The sequence below is a fragment of the Zeus faber genome, assembly GCF_960531495.2.
Source record: "Zeus faber genome assembly, chromosome: 9".
NCBI lineage: Eukaryota > Metazoa > Chordata > Actinopteri > Zeiformes > Zeidae > Zeus > Zeus faber.
In genome coordinates this window covers 9,334,961-9,339,960 of record NC_137197.1, presented here as the reverse complement: position 1 = coordinate 9,339,960, position 5,000 = coordinate 9,334,961, and the positions used below count along the sequence as shown (strand labels likewise).

General features: G+C 51.4%; 1 protein-coding gene across 3 annotated transcripts in view; it reads left to right on the top strand.

Annotated features, from left to right (window-relative positions):
• The window catches only part of tiparp (TCDD-inducible poly(ADP-ribose) polymerase), a 29,736-nt gene that overhangs the window by 10,450 nt on the left and 14,286 nt on the right, over positions 1–5,000 (top strand). The window lies entirely within an intron of this gene.

Genomic DNA, 5,000 nt, shown 5'->3' with positions numbered 1-5,000 from the left:
GCAGAGCGAGGCGCGGCGCAGTGCCCCCGCAGTGTCCTCCAGGACCGTACCCGACTCAGAATTTTGTCAGTCCAATCGGATTTGGCTGTTCAGTCCAAATATTCGACTATTTGGCGGGAGGCAGGGCCGTGCGGGGCGAGATAGGCGGTTATAGGCGGTCATAGGCGCTGCGTCTTAGTTTACTTCTGCACATGCGGGTGCTTCGGGACCGTGACCGAGTTCCCACTGAAATCTGATATCGGCCACATTTGGGAATAGTGTGGACAGCCAAACCAAATAATCGGAACTGAGCAATAAACGCGAATTGAGCAGCAGGGCTAGCAGTGTGAACGCAGCCTCAGACAGGGGAGTCGTTTTCTGTTTGTTCCTTGTTCCTCACCACGTTCCTACGGGTTAGGTGGTGCCGCCCCGCTTTTGTTTGAGTTCCCTGACACACTTTCCCAGGTGCGACGCACCGTGTTCACCTACAGCCCTGCACGTGCACCGTGCACGTGGAAGCCTAGCGGATTGCAGCCTTTCCACTCTGTCAGTGGAATTTTTTATTTTTGTTTTATTATTTTATTTTCACGCGAAGGGGGTGGAAACAGCCCCCCCTCTCCCACCGGGCGAGGTGGATGGGAGATCAAAAGAGGGAGCGTGTTCCGCGGGTGTTCCAGTGGAAAGTCAGCTGATCACCCCAGCCAAGTCACCTCCGTTTCTCCGTCTCTTCCCTCCGACTTTCAAGTTCAACTTCCAAGTTTATTTTCGGAAATTCGTTCTTTGAAAAACAACCCAGGGTTTGTGCCACGGTGCTGTGTATCAATGGCGGAGGCGATGCGTCACTCCTCAATACAGATGAATTGTTGCACAATTTCGAGACAAAACACAGAGGTCAATCAGAAGTCAATCACTGTTAAAGTTAGTTCTTCCAGTTATTAACAGCCTGCTTTTTTATAGTTGTTTACTTAGGAGTGTTTATTTATCACCTAATCAAATCAATAGTTCCTTCCGCATTCTACACAGATTTAGCAGTTTGTGTGTAGGCGGGTGCGGGCGTTTGCGTGTGTGCCCTCCGGTGCGCACACGCACACGCACACACACACACACACACACACACAAACCCGAGTGTGCCCATCGTTTTCTAGCGGCCGTGCCAGAGCGGGCGGGGCCTCCGTTCTTGGCGTGGCCTCCGATTGGCCGCGCTGCTGGAACCGCAGATTCTCAGTGCACTTAATTTAACTGCAGGAATTTTATTTTTAGAACGGCGTGAACCGACCTGGGAGAGAGGGGGGGGGGGGGGGGGGCAAGGGGGGGGGGGGGGGGGGTGAGAGAGAGAGGGGGGGGGGGGGGTGAGAGGGAGAGGGAGAGGGAGGGCGAGAAAACGGTCCAGAGCGCCTTGACCAGTCATAGTGGATTCCTACGTGTTTTAAATAGCCGTGTGTGAAAAATCTTAACTTCCTCATGAGAACAGTCGTGTGTGTGTGAGAGAGAGAGAGAGAGAGTGTGTTTGTGTGTGTGTGTGTGTGAACTGTTTGTCTCCTTGTCCTTGTCATGGGTGAAATCTCGAGTGCACAAACACAGGACGGGACGGAGGCCTGTAACATGCCGCGGCGGGAGCAACTTGTTCAGTCTAGAGAAGGCGATGGAACGATAAAATGGAGACAAATATGCAGGTGCATCCATCCAGCAGCGTGCGTTGTTTTCCCAGAATGAAAACATATAGGCGGGGTGTGGGGAGAGAGAGAGAGAGAGAGAGAGAGGGAGAGAGAGAGAGAGAGAGAGGGGGGAGAGAGAGAGGAGAGAGAGAGAGAGAGAGAGAGAGAGTTTTGAGCTTTAACAGGACCGTTCTGAACCAACAGAGCAACCAAAAAAGAAAAAAAAGCAACCAAAAAGAGTAAGCCAAAGTTCCCAAAGATGACATCAATTGGAAACTTTCGAAAATTGCCCTCCACTAAATTCATCTTTCCCTCGCTGAGGCACAGCGCAGCGACAGTTTGGCCCGTTCGAGCACAAAAAAAACAACAAAAAAAAAACCGAGCGATAAAAGAGGGACGGAGGGAGGGAGAGAACAGAGAGAACAAAAAAAATGCAGATGGAGAAAGAGAGAGAGAGAGAGAGAGAACGCTGCGAACACAGATGAAGGGACGGTTGCTTTCTTTCCAAAGAGAACTTCTCCTTCCAGCTATGCGTGTTTTTTTTTTATTCTCCCCTCCACCCTGCATTATTTCTGCCACCCCGCGTGAACTTTTCTCCCCTTCCTCTCCTCCGTCTCTGTCCATCACCGTCACGTCGGTCGGAGGCTTCGCGCGTGCGAAAATGCAACCGCCCGGAGAGAATATGTCTTCCCTGACGCTCTGTCGGTCCGTATATCCTTCTGTCTGCCCCCGATTCTGGATGTCTCTCGGTCCCGTCCGTCCATCTGTCCCTGCGTCTGTCTCGCCCCCGTCCAGCGTCTGCGGCGATCCTTGCCGTGCTCATCTCTTGGAACGAGGTCCGAAAGGCGTCGGGGAAGAAAAGATGCGGCCTCTACGTCTTCCGGTTTATCGTGATATTCAAGAAATGTGATGTGCTTCTCGTCGGGTTTTTTGGGGTCAGCCGCCGGAGACCCTCGGGGTAGCCACGTCTTCCCCGCCACGGCCGCAGCTGGAACTCTCGTCGTCGTCGTGCGTCGCGGGGTTTTGAAGGGGGTTTCAAGCCGAGCCTTCTTGAAAAACAGTGCGCTGCGGAGGCCGAATTTGGAAATGCGGCCGGAAAAAATATTGTCGGAAAATGTTTGGGAGGTGCTGCAGTTGGAACGGATCCCCTGACGAGCGCGCCCCGTCGATGCATCCGTTCCACCGCCGGAGGGCTTCAGGCCAGAGCAGCAGACTTGTGGGTGACGGACGAAACTGGATTTATGACCCGACTGCCGTTCCGTCGGAGCGCGTCGACTCGCATGAACCGGCAGCGACGTTAACCACTATGTGTCGTGTAATTTGAAGTGACTCGCTGAAGTGGCTGCAAATGCCAGAATGATTACAACAATAACCAGATACGGAGGAAGGAGCCACGTCTGGTCCGAATACAGCCTTTCATTTCTCTCTGAATTCAATGACCTTCTGGCTCGTGTTGTGGAAGAAAACGAGTGCCCCGTCACTGTCGCATGTGTATATAGCGTTGAAACAGCGTGTTGCTCCGCTCCAAACTGCATCAGAAATGTTCCAAAATTGCTTTCGGGTCATTGCTGACTCACGCAAACACCGGTTGCGCTTCTGTTTCTGCACGTGCTCAGTAACTGCGCTTCCTGATTCATGATTAATTTCCTGTCACATAAGCTGTCATGCTATGACTTGGCTGAAATTCTGACTGTAAATCGGCTTGATGCAACTAACGTGTATCTGTGTGTGTGTGTGTGTGTGTGAGTGTGAGTGTGAGTGTGAGTGTGTGTGTGTGTGTGTGTGTGTGTGTGTGCCTGTGGTTTCAGAGGACTCGATCCAACTCACTGACCGGAATCTGTCTTCGTGTGTGTGTGTGTGTGTGTGTGTGTGTGTGTGTGTGTGCGTGCGTGCGTGCGTGCGTGCGTGCGTGCGTGCGTGCGTGCGTGCGTGCGTGCGTGCGTGCGTGCGTGCGTGTGCGCGTGCGCGTGCGCGCGTGGGTGTGCTTGCGTGACCGAGAATGCATCTGTGTTATGTGTGCCAGGGACCTAATGACCATATCGCTTTCCTGTAATAAATAAATAAATCATTTTCTAAAAAGGCCCCCGCTCCAGTCTGTTCCGGTAAGAGGAAGTAGTATGCGGTATAATTGTAACCTCCATAATACAGCGTTTCACTTCCTCCGGCCGTCAAACTAATGACTTGACAATCACACCCTGACTTCCTCTTGTCTGCGATGTGATTCTCTACATCGCTTTTTACTATCCTCCTGTCTCCATCTTTCTATCTGTCTCTCCTGGAGATGTCCTTTAATTGGGAGCAGAGGGTTTTCTCTGTGTGTGTGTGTGTGTGTGTGTGTGTGTGTGTGTGTGTGTGTGTGTGTGTGTGTGTGTGTGTGTGTGTGTGTGTGTGTGTGTGTGTGTGTGTGTGTGTGTGTCTGCGTGCGTGCGTGCGTGCGCGTGCGCGTGTGACAGACCCAAGACATTGGGTTCTAAATAGGGGCCAGTGAACATAATTGACACGAGTTGTGTGAATGAAAGGGAAAAAATTAGAGGAAAAAGCAACCTCTCGTCTGACCGCACGGACACACACACACGCCCAGACGTCTGACCTTTGACCTTCCAACAGATTAGTGTCCCAACGCTAAAAAAAAAAAAAAAAAAAAAATCAATGAGCCCATTAACAATTTTCAGCCTGTGTCTGTTATGTGTGTCTGTCCCTCTGTGCCCTTAGCATGCAAGTAGACATGTGCGTGTGTGTGTGTGTGTGTGTGTCTGTCTGTCTGTCTGTCTGTCTGTCTGTCTGTCTGTCTGTGTCTGTTTGTGAGAGGAGATCTCATTATCACATTAAACTACCACTAGGCCTCTGGCAGCAAGTTTCTGGGTCAGACATGACTAAGACACACACACACACACACACACACACACACACACACACACACACACACACACACACACACACACACACACACACACACACACACACACACACACACACACATTCTTAAACTGGTATCAAAGTCAGGTCCGTGTAAATACACCTGGTAAGCGAGGACCCATTTTTCTGTCATTTTCAGACACCGGTCCTCACGGGTATGGTAAAACAAACACAGCGTACACACAGCGTTAGGAGTTCAATCCTTAAACACTTGTCCATCAACTAGCTTTGCTATTTGTCCGAAAATATACCGGTTGCCCCCTCCCCCCCAAAGTGTTAGTAGCGGCTGAAGTGAACTGGGCATCCGAGGTGTTTTGAAGGCTGGAGTGGAATTGTGTTTTGTCCGTGTCTAATGCGACGCTAAGCCGTTGCCCCGGGGAGCAACTTAAGAGCAGCTGAGCTGGCGGGGGGCTCCATGTCCTCGCTGACAGATGTAGTAACAGGATTCAC